Below are 20,106 nucleotides of genomic sequence, written 5' to 3' on the forward strand. Positions count from 1 at the left end.
AAAACATTTCTTTGAGCTAAACTTTAAAATCCTCCTATTGTGAGTATTTGGCTAGTATTTGCTAAGAACATTATTGCAAATGCTTCCAAGAATTGACATGCTGAATTTTATCTAGAGTATTGTTTTAGTCAGTGTTCCATCAGGAAGTCAGAAGCCTCTCAAAGTAATAGAAATATGAGGGTTTAGTATGTGGGAGTAGAAACTTATAATCATTGCCAGGATAAGCACTACAAGACAGAGTATATTAGAGAATGAGATCTTGCAAGAAATTTTCTTACTCTGAGCGCTGAAGGATTGATGCTTTTGAACTGTGGTGTTGGAGAAGACTCTTGAGAGTCCCTTGGGCTGCAAGAAGATCCAACCAGTCCATTCTGAAGGAGATCAGCCCTGGGATTTCTTTGGAAGGAATGATTCTAAAGCTGAAACTCCAGTACTTTGGCCACCTCATGCAAAGAGTTGACTCATTGGAAAAGACTCTGACGCTGGGACGGATTGGGGGCAGGAGGAGAAGGGGACGACAGAGGATGAGATGGCTGGATGGCATCACGGACTCGATGGACGTGAGTCTGAGTGAACTCCGGAGATGGTGATGGACAGGGAGGCCTGGCGTGCTGCGATTCATGGGGTCGCAAAGAGTCGGACACGACTGAGCAACTGAAATGAACTGAACTGAACTTGACATTTGAGATTGTCAAGAGGCCTTGCTTTATGTGGCCAGTTTTTAAAAGCCCTGTTTGAAGGAACTTAGCACTCTCATGGGCTAAGACTCTCTAAGAAAAATGATTCAAGATGGACAGAAGTATGCAAAAAAAAAGAGCTGAATATATAAATGATCAAAGTGGCAATGCAAATGAGGAGGTATCCATAAAAAAAATCAGTTTATTTTCATGGACATATTTTCAATTAAATCTGCTTTTCCAAGGACACTTAGAGAGGTTGGAAAGAGTGAGTATTTAATCAGAGGCAGTTACAAAAGAGTTGGAAAGGCAGCTAAAGGGTGGTGGAGGGTCAGTTGCCCACCATAGCAGTCATGGATTTGCGTCTTGATTCACAAATATGGCATCACTATATTAAAAAAAAAAAATATATATATATAATATATATAAACACACATATATATATAATTTCTCAATGTCTGTTTCATCATTATAAGATGAGTATAATATCAGTTGAAATATTTTTATTTTAATATGGACATTATTAGCAGACTTTATAAAGAAAAGAAGTTGTTATTATATGAAATAAAAATATCATGGCTAAAACTACAGTTCAAATATCATAAAATAATTGCAAAGACTAATCAAAAGAAACTCAAATATTTTAGCATCAAGAAGGGACAGACCATTAGCACTGAGCAGAAAATGAAAAAGGATTAAATGGAGAATATGAGACTATTTGATTTCTATTTTAGCTATTTCTTCTTCCAAAGGGATTTAGCATTAAGCTCAACATGACAGAGCACCCACAGTAAAGGAACACCAGAAGCCTAATGCTGGTGAAGACCTGACACCTTTCCCTTCGGTGAAGATGTGTTAGTGCCTGTCCTTTGCTATACTCTGTTAGACTCGGAGTATGAAGGGGTGAACAGAGCAGATGGCATCACCCTAACGGCAGAAAGTGAAGAGGAACTAAAGAGACTCTTGACAAAAGTGAAAGAAGAGAGTGAAAAAAAATGGCTTAAAACTCAGCATTCAAAAAATGAACATCATGGCATTTGGTCCCATCACTTCATGGCAAATAGGTGGAAAAAATGGAAACAGTGACAGATTTTATTTTCCAGGGCTCCAAAATCACTGCAGATGATGACTGCAGCCATGAAATCTAAAGACGCTTGCTCCTTGGAAGAAAAGCTGTGACCAGCCTAGACAACACATTAAAAAGCAGAGCCATCACTTTGCTAAAAAATGCATCTAGTCTAAGCTATGGTTTTCCCAGTAGTCATGTACGGATGTGAGAGTTGGACTACAAAGAAGGCTGAGCATGGAAGAATTGATGCTTTTGAAATGTGGTGTTGGAGAAGACTCTTGAGAGTCCCTTGGACTTCAAGGAGATCCAAACAGTCCATCCTAAAGGAAATCAGTCTTGAATATTCATTGGAAGGACTGATGCTGAAACTGAAACTCCAATACTTTGTCCACCTGATGAGAAGAACTGACTCATTAGAAAAGACACTGATGCTGGAAAAGATTGAAGGCAGGAGGAGAAGGGGGAAACAGAGGGTGAGATGGTTGGATGGTATCACCAACTTAACAGATATGAGTTTGAGCAAACTCCGAGAGTTGGTGAAGGACAGGGAGGCCTGGTGTGCTGCAGTCCATGGGTCACAAAGAGTTAGACATGACTGAGTGACTGAACAAAAACAAAAGTCATCAGAGTGGTATGTGAAATTGAAGAAGCCCCTTGTCATAGTAACTAAACACCAATTTCATGGATGAACAAATGAAGAATTAGATTGCTGTTAATTAAGACATTTTCTGAGAACAGTAGAACTTCTGGAAGATAGGAGATGAGCAAGTATTATTTCTTAATTTCATTGAGTTTCAGTTCCTTAATTATAAACTGGGGATGAATCTTCAAAAACCATATACTTAGTAATTATCTCATTGCATCCTTGAATTACTATGAAATAGAAAACTGTGACATAGTTTTGTAACCTGCAATTTATCAAGTTATGATGACTCCAAAGTGATAATTATTAGATTAGAAACATAAATTAAAGGAGAATTTTTGTGGGAAAAGACAGGCTTTGTCCTTGGTTACATTTAGCCCTAAATTTAAGCAATAATTCAAATGAGTATAGAGAAAATACTATTATTATATGTTTTAAATGACACACGTTAAAACATAAACTTTATATATTGTTTATGAAGAAAATTTTTGTGCAAGTATCTAAATAAGAAAGAATAATACACTGAATAAAGCAAAATAAAATATATTATGAATAGCTGAAAATTTCTGTACTTGCAAAACCAACCTGCTTAAAAGCTCACAGAAAGACACCTGACTCTATCTAGCTATAAAAAAAATGACTTAACCAATTAACGAATAACTGCTATTTGCAGAAGTGTAGGCATTTTGTAAATTCAAAAGTTAACAGCATGATGTAGCTCCTAGGAAACTCAATATTCTTTTATGATGCATTAATAGTTAAGACGTTACTCAGAACAAAGGCATAATTTAATATTCTGTTCTCAGGAGAAAGCAGAGTTCTGCTCACTTGGAGGCATGTCATCTTCAGAAGAACAAAGTAAGTTGTTTCGCTCCCATATCAGACTGAAGAAATCACAGTTGGATAGAACTTAGCTAATAAGTTGGACTGTGTTAATCTGTGGCAGTATGACAGCATGTCACTTTCCACAGTCAAGAACATATCAAAAGCTGGAATTTAAGGATTCCATGTGAGTGAGTCTGGATTTAGGGAAAGGCTTCAGCCCATGGATGAGATTGGAGGGCTCACTCCAAAGACCACCATATACTAAGCTCCTGGCAGTCCAGCCAGTCTCAGACTTCACTTACTAATGAAGACAATGCCCTTAAGAAATTAGATTTGATGGTTAGGACTGGTTGGAGGACACCAGGTTTGCATCTGTTTTGCCTCGGGGGTGCCATCTGAGTGGGCAGAGGATAGAGGGAGACGTGCAAATTTCTGACCAAGCCTGACACAGCAAGATGCACTTTGGGGCAAAAGGAGCTTTCTGACTGCAAACTGCGGTTTTGGAGAAATAAATGATTGTTGAATTTATGAGCTTTTGAACTAGGTGAATATTAAGACGCCTTTCAACTTCATTCCCTGATTCCTTTCTCAACACATCAGTTCAGTTCAGTTCAGTAGTGTCCGACTCTCTGCGACCCCATGAATAGCAGCACGCCAGGCCTCCCTGTCCATCAACTCCCAGCGTTCACTCAGACTCAAGTCCATCGAGTTAGTGATGCCATCCAGCCATCTCATCCTCGGTCGTCCCCTTCTCCTCCTGCCCCCAATCCCTCCCAACATCAGAGTCTTTTCCAGTGAGTCAACTCTTCGCATGAGGTGGCCAAAGTACTGGAGTTTCAGCTTCAGCATCATTCCTTCCAAAGAAATCCCAGGGCTGATCTCCTTCAGAATGGACTGGTTGGATCTTCTTGCAGTCCAAGGGACTCTCAAGAATCTTCTCCAACACCACAGTTCAAAAGCATCAATTCTTCAGCACTCAGCCTTCTTCACAGTCCAACTCTCACATCCATACGTGACCACAGGAAAAACCATAGCCTTGACTAGATGGACGTTAGTCGGCAAAGTAATGTCTCTGCTTTTGAATATGCTATCTAGGTTGGTCATAACTTTTCTTCCAAGGAGTAAGCGTCTTTTAATTTCATGGCTGCAAACACCATCTGCAGTGATTTTGGAGCCCAAAAAAATAAAGTCTGAACCTGTTTCCACTGTTTCCCCATCTATTTGCCATGAAGTGATGGGACCAGATGCCATGATCTTCGTTTTTTGAATGATGAGCTTTAAGCCAACTTTTTCACTGTCCTCTTTCACTTTCATCAAGAGGCTTTTTAGTTCCTCTTCACTTTCTGCCATAAGGGTGGTGTCATCTGCATATCTGAGGTTATTGATATTTCTCCTGGCAATCTTGATATTTCTCCTGGCAATCTTCTCAACACATAGGTAAGCCTAATTCTGCTAAGACTCTTCATCTGTTTTCACAGTTTCTGTTTATCCTGAGGACCTAGCCCATACGTTGAGATAAATAATTTCCTAAGCATGCAGGCAGGAGAAGAATTTCTTTTTTTCCTTTAGAGAGATACAAAGTGACCTACAGCTCTTGGCAAGTACATGGCTTCTGGCACAAAGTAAACTGGAAGAGATTTTTGACAGCAGCACAATTCAGTCGTTTAGGAGCATGAAGAACAATTATACTTCAAAAAATACCTAAAAGCCAGATAGAGACAGAGGCAAAATGTTTATCTTTCTGGTAAACATAGCTGTGTTCAGAACAGATATCACGAGGGCAATGGGTCTGGGGAGATAAGCCTGCTTTCCTTTTATTGAGCAGTTCTATTGTGAAGGCAAGGTCAGAAATGCTAACAAAACAGCAAAAACCTGAGTCAAATTGTATAGACTTCAAGGACTTCTTCCTGGATGCTAATAAATGTTATCATGGGATATGGCTACAGTGAGAATATCACCTACAAGTAAATTAGTAGGATATGCTGAAACATACCACAAGGGAGGAATTGCCTCTGCTAATATCAGATAAAAGATATTGCCAGTGGCAAATGGTTCATGGTAAAGAGTTTTCTACATTATGTATAAACTCTGAGAGATATCACTTGAAGTATGTCATGAATCTTTAATTGAGAGAAAACCATTTACATAGAGTGCAAGTGATCAAAGTGTGATGGCAAACCCACACGTCCTCTTTTTATAATCTACACCCAATGGTGATTGTGAACAATTTGAAAAGAGTGTGTTGCACTAAAGTACTGGGCCACAATCACATCACCTCAGCAACATGTGCGTCTATATTTGCTGCAGAAATCAGCAGGTTCTCTCTCTCCTCAGAGGTGTCACCTTTGACTGCAGCCTTAATTGCTAGCTGCAGTTACCTGGAACTTAAACTGGGTTGATTCATGGATGTAATTCCCAGAAAAGCCAAGAAAAAAATCTATTTCAATGATTTTGGAAGGGAGACTTAACTTTTTTGTTGTAAATCCAATTTTTGTTTGACTTTTCTAAAACGTTGAGAGGAGGGAGAAGGTCTTGATAAGATAGTGGAGATGAAAAGAAAATAAACAAGAGTAATGCTGAATGGAAACGTACATTGAGAACATGATATAGCCATTCACCGATGGGGTCTCAGGCCCAAACTCTAGAGTGTAGTGGAGTGTATAGACTCATCTCCTTCAATTCTCATAACCTCTAGAACCCACTTATTAGCAATTTGATCAGCAGAAAGAAGGTAGTAAGCATATACCTTTCCATTGTCTTTTCATCTTCTAAGATTCTAAATCTTATGCGGTCACATCCTTCCTAATTGTTTGTTTGCTTGCTTCCCTAATACAATTAACCAGCCAATTAAATTCTATAATGGCTTTTTCTGTAAATATCCTCTGGGCATCCCTTCTTTCATTATCCTTGACACCGTATTATAGTTTTTATTGATGTCATCCAGCCTTCTTTTGGCCACGTCTGGTCAGCAGCTAAAATTCCTCATCTTACTCAACTTGCCTCTGACATTTAGCCCTGTTAGTCTTACACATCCTATGGTTTCCACTCCTACATGCTTTTGATTTGCCTCCCAATCTTTCTTCTCTTGGTTTTTAGCTTTTAATTGGAAGACCTGTTTTTTCCATACTTTAAAAATACTGGATCAGGGGAAGGACAGGAGGAGAAATAGGCTGGGAGTCTGGGATTGACATGTATGCACTGCTATATTTTAAATGGATAAACAACAAGGACCCACTGTATAGCACATCCAGGCTCCTCTGTCCTGGGAATTCTCCAGGCAAGAGTACTGGAGTGGGTTGCCATTTTCTTCTCCAGGGGATCTTCCTGACCCAGGGATTGAGCCCTGGTCTCCTGCATTGCAGGCAGATGCTTTACCCTCTAACCCACCAGGGAAGCCCACTATATAGTACGGGGACCTCTACTCAGTATTGTGTAACAGCCTAAATGGGAAAATAATTTGAGAAAGAGTTCAGTTCAGTTCAGTTCAGTCGCTCAGTCATGTCCAGCTCTTTGTGACCCCATGAACCACAGCAGGCCAGGCCTCCCTGTCCATCACCAACTCGCAGAGTCCACACAAACCCATGTCCATTGAGTCAGTGATGCCATCCAACCATCTCATCCTCTGTCGTCCCCTTCTCCTCCTGCCCTCAATCTTTCCCAGCATCAGAGTCTTTTCCAATGAGTCAGTTATTCACATCAGGTGGCCAAAGTATTGGAGTTTCAGCTTTAACATCAGTCCTTCCAACGAACACCAAGGACTGACCTCCTTTAGGATGGACTGGTTGGATCTCCTTGCAGTCCAAGGGACTCTCAAGGGTCTTCTCCATCACCACAGTTCAGAAGAGTAGATACATGTACATCCATAACAGATCGTTTTGTTCTACATGTGAAACTAACATGACGTTGTTAATCAATTATGAAAAAGGTGAAAGTGTTAGTTGCTCAGTCACATCTGACCCTTTTGTGACCCCATGGACTATAGCCCACCAGGGTCCTCTGTCCATGGGATTTCCCGGGCAAGAATACTGGAGTGTGTTGCCATTTCCTTCTCCAGGGGGTCTTCCCAACCCAAGGATTGAAGTGGATCTGCTGCACTTTAGGCAGATTCTTTATAGTCTGAGCCAATATGCTCCAATATAAAATACAAATTAAATATATATATGTATGTATATATTGGAGTCCTTTAGGAATTTCAATCTTTCTCTTCTCAAACTACACATTTTCCCTGAGAAAGGTCTCAAAACCCTGTCATCAGTTTTCTGTAGGAAACTGCTGTTCCCTAAATGTTTACCCCCAGGCAGACCCATTACCTGAACTTCAGACTGGCATCAGGTCAGATGCCCTCGGGCAGTGCTCAGACACATCAAACTCAACTTTTTCAAAGCCAAGCACATCATCTTGTGCCCACTTTGGTTATCTGCTCATTTCTAGAGCTGAGTGATTGACTCACACTCTGCTCAGTTTCCTGACTCAGATCTCAATGTTCTATGAGCCCTTCTTTGCTTTACTTTTTTTTTTTTCTTTACTTTCTTTTTCTTTTTTTTTTTTAAATTTTACTTTACAATACTGTATTGGTGTTGCCATACATTAACATGAATCTGCCACGGTGTACATGAGTTCCCACTCCTGAACCCCCCTCCCACCTCCCTCCCCATACCATCTCTCTGGGTCATCCCCCAAGCATCCTGTATCATGCATCGAACCTAGACTGGTGACTCATTTCTTATATGATATTATACATGTGAAGAGGAACTAAAAAGCCTCTTGATGAAAGTGAAAGAGGACAGTGAAAAAGTTGGCTTAAAGCTCAACATTCAGAAAACGAAGATCATAGCATCTGGTCCCATCACTTCATGGGAAACAGATGGGGAAACAGTGGAAACAGTGTCAGACTTTATTTTGGGGTGCTCCAAAATCACTGCAGATGGTGACTGCAGCCATGAAATTAAAAGACGCTTACTCCTTGGAAGGAAAGTTATGACCAACCTAGATAGCATATTCAAAAGCAGGGACATCACTTTGCCGACTAAGGTCCGTTTAGTCAAGGCTATGGTTTTTCCAGTAGTCATGTATGGATGTGAGAGTTGGACTGTGAAGAAGGCTGAGTGCCGAAGAATGGATGCTTTTGAACTGTGGTGTTGGAGAAGACTCTTGAGAGTCCCTTGGACTGCAAGAAGATCCAACCAGTCCATTCTGAAGGAGATCAGCCCTGGGATTTCTTTGGAAGGACTGATGCTAAAGCTGAAACTCCAGTACTTTGGCCACCTCATGAGAAGAGTTGACTCATTGGAAAAGACTCTGATGCTGGGAGGGATTAGGGGCAGGAGGAGAAAGGGACGACAGAGGATGAGATGGCTGGATGGCATCACAGACTCGATGGGCGTGAGTCTGAGTGAACTCCGGAAGATGGTGATGAACAGGGAGGCCTGGCGTGCTGCGACTCATGGGGTCGCAGAGAGTCGGACATGACTGAGCAACTGAACTGAACTGATACATGTTTCAATGCCATTCTCCCAAATCATCCCACCCTCTCCCTCTCCCACAGAGTCCAAAAGTCTGTTCTATACATCTGTCTCTCTTTTGCTGTCTCGCACACAGGGTTATGGTTCCCGTCTTTCTAAATTCCATGTATATGTGTTAGTAGACTGTATTGGTGTTTTTCCTTCTCTCACTCCTTTGCTTTCTGTTGACTCTATGCCTCTTAAGCCTGTCTTGGGTCCATCTGGTCACCCTTGTCCTGGAACACCTAGATTTCTTCAACAGCCTTCTACATATTGTTCCTTTCGTCTTTTTTGAACTTAGAATATTTACACCGCAGAGTGATTTTCTTGCATACAAATCCAGAATAAATTCCTTTTTTGTTTAAAGCCCTTTAACGGACCATCATTGCCCTCAGCTCAGCGTGTGCTCGGTCCTGTCTGACTCTTGGTGACCCCAAGGACTGTAACCGCCAGGCTCCTCTGTCCACGGGATTTTCCAGGCAAGAATACGGGAGTGGATTACCATTCCTTTCTCCACATTACTCTTAGAGTGAGTGATTTCCAAGTCCAGAATAAAAAAAATAAACGAAAGAGAAAATATCTGTAGGGAAGGAATGGAGATGCAGAGAACGGGCTCGTGGAGACACCAGGGGAGGAGAGGGTGGGGCAGAAGAGAGAGCTCTTGCTTGTTCAGTTGCAGAGTTGGTCTGACTCTTTTACGGCCCTGTGGAATGTTGCCCACTAGGCTCCCCTGTCCGTGCTTTTTTCCAACTACGAATCCTGGAGCCGTTTTCTCCTCCAGGGGGTCTTCCCGATCCAGGGATGAAGCCCATGTCTCCTGCATTGGCAGGCGAGCTCTGTACCATGGGGTCACCGCAGAGCCCTCACTTCTTTAATACTGAAGAGTAAAATGTCCCATTGTCTCTATTGCTTTCTTTTGGTATTACAAACATTATCACCTGTTTTGAGATGTTTATTTTGCCTAATTATGGATTACCTTGTAAAACAAAAGAATCTTGAATTCTTTCATGACTATTTTCAATGTTATGTTTCTGGAATCCTATGCAGATGCTGAAGTTTATTTATTTTCATTGTTCAATAATTTTGTTAAAAACACAGAGGGATGGTACGGGGAGGGAGGAGGGAGGGGGGTTCAGGATGGGGAACATGTGTATACCTGTGGCGGATTCATGTTGATGTATGGCCAAACCAATACAGTAATGCAAAGTAATTAACCTCCAATTAAAATAAATGAATTTATATTAAAAAAACATTATTTATATATAAAAATGAATATACACACACATGAATCTGCTTATTCTATAATCCGCCCTACAGGTTTCCTTTTCTGCAACGTTCTTCCCCTGTTTTAATATGGTAGTGATCTCATAAAGTGAGTGGGGCTGTTCCCTTTTCTTCTTTTGGACATGTGATAGATGAGCCCACTCTGCCCATCTTGTTTTTCCAGCTCTCTTGGTCTCCATCATTTTGCCTTCTGATACTTTCCTTCAACATGTTTATTTCTATATTCCAGCTCACTAATAACCTCCGAATTTGCACCTGGTTTGCTATTAGTCCCATTCATTGAGCTTTGACACTTGTCTCATTCTAAGAAATTCTGTTTGTTTCTTTTCCAAAGCAGCCTATTTGTTTTTGACTGCTTTTTCATCTATACATTCTTTTTATAACCTATTTTTAAAAATGTTATCAATGTGCTTACTGTTTTGTATCTGGTAATTTTGGGTTTATAGTCTGTGTGACCTGTTTCTTTGAGTTTTTCATTGCATTATCTTCATATGACATAAGTATCAAATGCTATCAATATCATAATTTTGGGGCCTGGTTAATGGGTGTTCCTCCAGGGAAAATTATCCTTTCTTTCTGCCAGGTTCCTAGAAGCACTACTATTGGGGATTACTCCATTTAAATTGGGACTTCCTTGGTGGCTCAGACAGTAAACCATCTGCCTACAATGCCGGAGACCTGCTTTTTATCCCTGGGTAGGGAGATCCCCTGGAGAAGGAAATGGCTACCCACTCCAGTGTTCTTGCCTGGAAAATCCCATAGATGGAGGATCTTGATAGGCTACAGTCCATGAAGAGTTGGACTTGACTGAGTGACTTCACTTTCTTTCACTTTCCATTTAAATTAATTCTTCTCTGGGACTTTGAGGCTTCCAAGTAGTATGGACACCAGCCTCTTACCAGCATATAGCTAGAGATTTTCATGGAAGATTTTCTTTTTCTTGACCAAGATATAGAGTAACCAGGTAACCTCATTTCCTTCTTCCTATTCAAACAGTCCATTTGACCTTCAGGATGAAGAAGGTATTGCTTTTTAGGAGTCTTGGTTTTATATCTTTGTATGGGTATAGTTGATTCAATCTTCCATGCTATTCAGGACCCCAGATTCTGACTTTTGTCTTCACAAGTTCCTTTCAATCCCAATGTATAAGCCATCTCAATGTATAAGCCTGCCTTCAAGGTAAACACCAGATTAATAGTTGCTTGCTTCTATAGATTTTCCCTTTCTTGGACTTTTTAATAATCTGTAAAACATTGACCATGCCACCGATTCATTTAAAACTTCTGTCACTTTTTTTTTTCATTTTAAAGGTAAAATTAAAGTACATTGTCTTTTATATTGTGTCTCAATATTTTTGTGATTCAAGTATTTGAAATTTTTAAAAATAATTTTGGTATGATTTTTTAACAACCTTCAAACTATATGTTTTGGGATGTATTAGCAGGTGACCTTAATTGTAAAGAGAGGAAGTTGGTTTGCCACACCTTGTCAAGAATGCTCTGGGGTCTTCAATGAAGGGGCTGCCCTCACCAGCTAGTGCTCAATGCTTGAGAACAACTGCTTCATCCTGAAATGAGACAGTATACTCCATGGAATGACTTGCGGCTCTGCCATTTTATATATATATATTTTTTAAAAAAGCCATATGCTGGTGACAGCTACTGTGTTGCTTCTCCCAGGTAACACCTTGCATATTAGAAGAAATCACTTCAAGACACTTTCACACAAAGCAGAGAGTTACAGTGTGGAAATGTCCAACACTCCAGCAAAACTGTCATGCAGAGAAAGCTTATTTAATATTGTTCTAATTATGTCCATAGGGTAAAAACAATTCATACACATCAGTGCTGAGGCAGAGATGACACCATGTCTTCACATGGGGCCAAGAGATGTTGACCCACTCTTTCTAGAAAAAAAAAAAAAAGAAACCTCATTCTTTCAGTTTTTTTCCAGGAATTAGTGACCATAATTAATACGGTTTCAAAAAGTATACCCCATGTTGGTACATTAAAGAAAATTTTAATAAATTTAACTGAAGAGTTGACATTGTAATCATTTTATTATTCTCCCTTTATGGCTCTTCAGCAAATGAAACTGCTTTCTTTGCTTTGTAATGATTTCACTCCCTAGTCTGAAAAGCATGGCACTGACGAACAGCTGGGTATGAATCAAGTGCCAGGTAAATATACAAGACAGCAAGTGATTTTTAAGCTCAACAGTCCATGAACAATAACTGTAATTAAACTCAATAAAGAACAAGAAAAGAGAAAAGGTGTAAAGTGAAAAATAACAGAAGCCTACCCCCACGACAGTAACACAGACTGTAAAGACGGAGGGAAACAGCAGAGCACCAGAGAATTGCTGAAGCCACGTTGCTTTGCAGTCACCATAATCGATCGTCTTGTACGTCAGATATCTTTTTCCCTAAAGAGTATAAAGGCTAAACTCATGGTCATTATGTCCTTGAATATATTTACTGGATTTTGGAGTGTATAACAAATGACTGGGAGAAAGAAAGCACATCTCAAATCCTCAAATTTCTTTCATCTCCTTTTTTTTGGTAGCCATTTTAGCAGGCAATTTTGTGCATTTAATAGAAACATAGCATTTTAAAGTGTCTTTACTAGAGGAGTGTGTCATTTTCCTTGTTTGCTCCCAGCTTCTTATTTGGCACATTTGACTCTGACGTTGTTTGTCTCGTGTTTTTCTCCCTGGTCTCAGTTCTTTGTCTTCCTGTCATTCTTCGTGGGATGGGCCTGACAGTTCACTGATATTCTCCTGAAGCCTGACCACTGTATTTTCCAGAAACGACATTTAGAACAGATTGAGAAGTCCCAAGAAACATATGCACACAGCAGGGGAGTTTGTTCATAAGAATATGTGGAAATAGAAGGTTAACATGTCAATTTAAATAGCCGCCTCTGTCTTATTAATATGAAAGGAAAAGTTTTCCATGTTGCTGATGTCTCTCTTTAAAAATATCTTTCCTGATGTAAACTTAATCAATTTCAGGAAGCTGTAATAATCCAGCTGCAACTAATGGGCTGTGTGAGAAAGATGTGACCAAAACTCGAGTCAATACGCTGCAAAGGGCAATGACCCTATTTTGTTCATAAGCAATGGGAAATGCAAACCTGCTTTTCTCTTTTGTGAAGTAAATCAAATAAATTGAGTGAAATCATCTTAAATTAACCAATGATCATCTCTTTCTGATGCAGCCATGACATTAGCCGAAATGATAGGAAAAAGGATTCAATCCAAATTGAAGATAGTCGGAACCAATGAGTATTTCACTGTAATTAAATTTTCTATTTTGCAAGAGGCTGGCACACACCTCTGCAGTACACTGAATAACCTTCACAGGTTATTGTCAGGATTTTATCATCATTCGGAGACAAGGTATAACCAAGAAGGCCAAGGATCTTGATACATGTGATCCTAGATTCAAGTGTCCATGGGACCTTATGACTCTTACCAAGTTACTAACTATCTCTGAGATACTTGTTACAAAAATGAGGATGATAGTAACCATTGAAAAGAATTGAGCAGAGGATGGAAAATCATATTATAAAGATCATTGTACATATAGATGCAAAAGCATATAATAGCATAGCATATAATAGCATATAATACATATAATATATAATATATATATGTATAGCATATAATACATATATCACGGTAAATTTCTTGGTACATGTTAGCAGCTCAATATGTCTTTTAAGCCCCAGCCCTACCCCTCTCCCCTACTTGTAATCTAATAATAATAACTAATGCCAACCAGACAATGTTTATGTGCCAAGCACTTTGCTTTCATCATCTCATTTTTTTCCCTCAGAACATTTTTAAATGCCCATTTTAGATATTAAGCCACTTAGCTTTTCATTCACCATGTTGCATTCAGTTTTACTGTAAAGTGACTTGCCCAGGAATACACTGTTAGTGAAGTGTCAGAGGGATTGGAATTCAGGCTTGTCTGACTTTGGAGCCCACCTTCTTCACCACACTTAAACTCTTTTTCACAGCATACTGAAGAGAAGCAGCAGGTTTGCTTCAGTAAAAGCTGCTCTGTTTATTCTTACAGTGTGTTTGCCCGGTTCTTGGCCTCTGTGGATGACCTTCTGCCTCTCAGGACTTCTGTTGCTCTGTATTAACCATCTCTTGCATCTATTACTGTCTAACCAATTACCCCCAAATGGAGTAATTTAAAACAATTGATTTGTCATCTTGCAGATTCTGTTGCTGGAGAATCTTGGCCGAGCTTGTCTGAATCCTTTGGTTTACAGTCTCTCAGAAGGCTGCAAGTGAGGCATTAGCCTGAGGTCTGCAGTCTTATCTGCAGGCTGGACTGGGGTGGGATGTTCCAGGCTCCCTCCCTGGTTGTGGGCAGTTTTCAGAGCTTCATTAGCTGTTAGACCAAGGACCTTAACTCCTTGCTGGCTGTTTCCCAAGGCTACTGTTATGGGTTGGCTGGTGGCCCCCTCCCTATTAATTCATGTGTTGAAGTCCTAACTCCCAATGGGCATTTGGTGATGGGACTTTTAAGCAGGTGATTACAGTTAAGTGACATTCTTTTCTCATTAGTCTGTAATGACCTCAATGGGGAAAAATTCTAAAAAAGAGTGGATATATGCAAAGAACTGACTCATTGGAAAAAACCGTGATGCTGGGAAAGATTTAAGGCAGGAGGAGAAGGGGACGAGAGAAGATGAGATAGTTGGATGGCATCGCCAACTCAATGGACATGAGTTTGAGTAAACTCCAGGAGTTGGTGATGGATAGGGAGGCCTGGCATGTTGCAGTCCATGGGGTCACAAAGAGTTGGACATGACTGAGCAACTGAACTGAATGGATAACTGATTACTTTTGCTGTACAGCAGAAACTAACACAACAATGTAAATCAGCTATATTCCAATAATTTATTTTAATTAAACAAAAAAAAAAATGAGGCCATCAGGGTGGGGCTCTAATCCAATAGGACCGGCCTCCTTATAGGAAGAGGAAGGGAGGCAGATTGCCCTCTCTCTCTCTCTCTGTCCACATAAACAGAGGAAGGGCCATGTGGGCGCAGTGCGAAGGAAGTCACCAGCAGCTCGAGGGGAGTCTCCCAAGAACCCAGCTGCGACGGAACGACGGTAAGATGCTTCTCTGTTCAGTGGAGGGCTCAGTCTGCCAGGTCGCTGTGCCGCCTGGGCAGGCTCCTACAGCTCCCCTGCTCCCTGCCCGTGGGCAGTTTCCTTCATTCAAGTGTGAAGCTGAGGCCGCCAGAGGGAGTCCGCCAGCAAGACAGAAGGCATGACTGGAAACCCGATCAAGGACTTGACATCCCCTTTAGATTTCTCCATGGGGTTGATTAGAATCAAGTTACTCAGCACAAGGAGGTCCCGCCAGACTGAATACCAGGAAACGGCGATCACTGGGCCCGTCTCTGAAGCCATCGACTACATCCCGGCTCTTAGGAGGCACGCAAACCCTTCCGGCCATTTCCGGCACTTTGGAGCTGATGGCCGTGGCAGTTCCTGACAGCTAGACAGTTTCCCCTCCATATGACCACGCTCTCACTTCTTGGTTTCCTCTTTTGGATGATCTTATGAAGTTATGGGGAAACCCTTTCCAGAGAAGCCTCTTCCTTGACTCTAAATGAGCAATGACGTAGAAGCCTGTCCACACTGAGGATTCCTCTCCAGCCGCTGCATACCTTGTCTATCTTCTTCATGACCTTGGCCTGGACAGGCAAAGGTCAGCATGCTTCTCATTCTTCCCCTTCCTTAACGCTCCTCTCGGTCTCTTCCCAACCCTCCAGGACAGGAAGTAGCGTCCTTTCTTTGTTTCTCCCTATTTAGGAAAGAATGCCATTTTGCAGAATTCTATGACCACATTGACAAGGATTACCTCATGATATTTCAACTGGAAGAAAGATGATAAAAAATGAACACAAACTCTTTTTAAAGACAGATCCTAGTTTTCACTGTTGTCTTGCTGTGGACGTTAAAATTCAGTTGAGATAGCAGGTGCCAAGCCTCAGTGTTTGCAGTCATGCTGGAACTGCTGTCTTTCCCTCTTGGCACTTTGCTAATCCTTGGCCTCGAAGTAGAGTCATACCTCAGCATGACAAGGGAAAAAGCCACATGTGAGGAAACACAAAGATAAAAAAGCACATGAATATTTTTGAAAATGTTATTTATTGCAAGGATTTTCTTCTCCAGAGAAGGTAGAAAGGATCTATATCCTAAGAAATTTATTTACATTTTTGCATATGAAGTTTTTCCTCTAACAAAATTGGCATGAATACAGGGCACAGCTTGGAGCAAAGCCAGCACCCTGATTCTGGGCATGTGTGGCAGGGCGTCTACTCCTCGGCCAGTAGAGGGACTCGGGAAATTGGAATATCATGTTTGAATCAACCGTAGTTTCTTAGTGATTAGGAGAAGGGTCAGGACTTTAGCAGCACTATTTCAAAAAGTGCTGGCACGCACGGCCTCCAGGCTACATGGACACGAGCCAGAACCTCCAAGCTGCTAATTACCTGGAACGTTCACAGTCACCTTGGAAACCCAGGAGCTGGGGCACTGATCAGCTCAGCCAGCAGTGCCTTCGTGTCGTTTCCTTATGGATGTGGAGGCAGGCTGTGTGCTGCATGCAAGCTCAGGGGAACGTGGCAGAAATTCCTCTGCCCAGAAACAGGACAAAAAATTGAAATTATTTATTAGAAAGATCTTGGAGGATTTATATGAGAGACCTGATTTTCCACTATCTACTGAGTTTGTAAATGCTTTATCTGACTCAGAGCATCCAGAGTTCTTTCGAACCTCTGGGGCACAATGGGGCCATGGCTGTGGGGTCTGGTCTGTGAGCATGACATATAGCGCCATACAGTGGAAATCAGAAGCTGTGGCTCCGTTGCATCATGCTCTGACGATGTCACGTAAATTGCTCTTCTATGTTTGCATCCATGCAAGGAGATTTCAGGAGAATATATTTGTCCTTCCTGGGACTTGGGGAACACATTGCCGTACTATTTCAGACAGTACCAATGTATCATGCCTACATGCTTTCTTTCAATCACTCAAGATTCAACAAACATTGACTGAGTAATAACTACATTACAGGCACTGTTGAAGGCAGTAAAAACAGTATGTCCAAAGTCACTGCAACCATGTCCAACTCTTTATAGCCCCATGGACCATAGCCCAGCACTTTCCTCTGTCCTCGGGGCTCTCAAGTCAAGAATAATGGAGCGTGTTGTCATTTCCTCCTCCAGGGATCTTCCTGACCCAGGAATCGAACCCACATCTCATGTCTCTGCAGCAGGTTCTTTACCAATAGCGCTACATGGGAAGCCCAGAACCACAGTACCACATAGGAATTCTGACAGGATAGTGTAAATTTATCCCTTCATTTAAAACACAATTTCCTACAAGGCACATTCCTTAAATGATGAGCTAATTATTTGCTGAGAAAGGAGATGGCACCTCTGATGTCAAGTTTTTGTCTTTTTTTTTTTAAAGCAGAACAATTTATGTAATTATCTACATAATACATACTGGAATGGATTTTAAAGACCATTTATTGAGCTCTGTAGTGGGCAGAATTCAATGAGAAAGATTAGTTTCATTTTATTTAATTTTGGTATTGATTGGTCTCAGAATTGACATTATGGGAACAAAACCACCCTTATCTATTATTTCCAGCTCCAAATAATTCCCCTTTATGCCCACAAGAAGAGATCAAAAGGAGGAAAGTTAAGACAATAAAACAGTCAAGAAACATTCCCTCTGATCTAACTGCACACAAGGAAAGATGTTTCAGGAGGTGTTCTCCAGCGCTGGCCACCGCTGATCCTTTTCCTCCTTTTGTGCCCATGTTGCCTTTCACATTAAAGGCAGGGTCTGATTTTCCTTCCCTTGAATGTGGGCTGGATATGATTTAGTAGGTTGAACAGCACATGGTGGTGGGATGATATCCTGGACATCCTGGGTCACGTTGTGTGATGCCCGGGGCCTCTCGGAAGGCTTGCCCATGGCTACTCCCTTGGGAACCCAAGCACCATGCTGTCAGGGACCCACGCTGCAAGTTGAAGGCATATGAACTCGTCTGACCAAGAGCCCAGCTCAGCTCACCAACAGCTAGTATCAGTTGTGAGTAAGCTGAATTATCAGAGGGTTTCAGCCTCAACTGCCATGGGATGGAAAACACATGAAACATTATAACGAAGAACAGCCAAAAAGGGCCAAGTAAACCCTGAGAAACATGGAAGATAATAGCTGTTTTAGTCCAGCAAGTGTTGAGGCTGTTATGCAGTTCCGACTGTGTCAATTCCTGGACTAATCAATCTCATTTGGGATTAAACCTAGTATTTCTCATTGAACCTCACAGAATCTCTTGAACACTGATCTCCAAAGAGCTAAATTAGATGATCTTAACGTTACTTCCGATTCTAAGATTCTCTAAAAGAAGATGATTTTGTTTAGCGTACATGCATGCTCAGTCGTGTCCGACTCTTTGCAACCCCATGGACTGTGGCCCGCCAGGCTCCTCTGTCCAAGGGATTCTCTGGCAAGAATACTGGAGTGGGGAGCCATTTCCTACTCCAGGGAAATCTTCCCAGCTGATTGAACCCATGACCCTTGCATCTCCTAGATTGGTAGGCAGATTCTTTACCACTGAGATACCCAGGAAGCCCTGATTTTCTGTAGAAATATCATGTCAGACCAGATGGCCACTGGTCTTAAGAAGTAGACTTGTCACTGCAATATCGATTGGTTAAGAATGCAATTAATGGTAACTGAAATCGTTCTCTCAAGTTTTACAAACATTTTTTTCCATAAAGATCCTAACATTCTGTATAGACCTAAAAGATGATAACCCATAGATAATTCATCTTCAAGCAAGAATATGAAATCACAGTTTGTCACACAGTAAGAGGCAAATATGCAAACTGCAAATATTATTGCATGTGGTCAATATTTTTTATTCATATTCCCTGTCTACTGTTGAACTCAGTGCACTGAAGTTTCTGTTTCATTCTTTTAATTATTGGTAGCTTTTGAGTCATCATCTTCCTCCAAGCTTGTTTGCTTCTTATTTTCTCTAAAGAGGCAGCACATAGGGGCTTTTCTGGTGTCTAGTGGCTAAGACTTCATGCTCCCAGTGCAGGGGACCTGAGTTCAATCCCTGGTTGAGGAACTAAGATCCTACATGCCACAACCAAGAGTTTGCACCCCACAGCTAAAGATTACATGTGTGCGTGCATACATGTTCAGTAGCTTCAGTCATTTCAGACTCTTCAAACCCATGGACTGCAGTCCACTAGGCTCCTTTATCCATGAGACTTTTCAGGCAAGAATGCTGCCATGGGTTGCCAGTTCCTCCTCCTTCCTGGGGATCTCTTCGACCCAGGGTTTGAATCTGTGGCTCCTGCATTGGGAGGCGGATTCTGTACCACTTGAGCCACCTGGGAAAGATTCCATATGCTGTAAGAAAGATCAAAGTTCCATGTGCTGTAAGTAAGACCCTGCACACCCAGATAAATAAATAAAAATGAATATTAAAAACCTTCTCTGGCATAAATGCTAGCTGAGTATAAATGTTTCCACTGTGATTTATAAAAATATTAAAGATACAAATTTCCTTTTTTAAAAAGAGGCAGCCTATATAGTACACTTTATATCCATTTGGGTTAGAATTCCTGCTTTGTAATAGTCTCAGTTGTATAATGTTAGGCAAATCCCTTTACTTCTTTCAGCAGCATATATTTGATTTAAAGTAGGAATGGCAAATTCTGCCTCCTGTTGCATTTTGTTATTTCTGACTTTTAGTTATTTATAGTTAGAGCTATTTATCAGGTCATTTTATAGAAAGGGACATTACTGTAAGTTTACTAGGTGAATCCTGAATGAGGGCATGGCAACCCACTCAGGTATTCTTGCCTGAGAATGCCTTGAACAGAGGATCCTGGCGGGGAACAGTTCATAGGGTTGCACAGAGTCAGACACGACAGGGCAACTAAGCTTGCAGCGTGCACATTAGGTGAATAAGACTGAGAATCTAACTGGAAATAACTGTTTCCTCTTTGTATCCCTCCAAGGCTTCATCTCATAATCTCA

Source organism: Capricornis sumatraensis, chromosome 4, assembly GCF_032405125.1.
Source record: "Capricornis sumatraensis isolate serow.1 chromosome 4, serow.2, whole genome shotgun sequence".
NCBI classification, from domain to species: domain Eukaryota; kingdom Metazoa; phylum Chordata; class Mammalia; order Artiodactyla; family Bovidae; genus Capricornis; species Capricornis sumatraensis.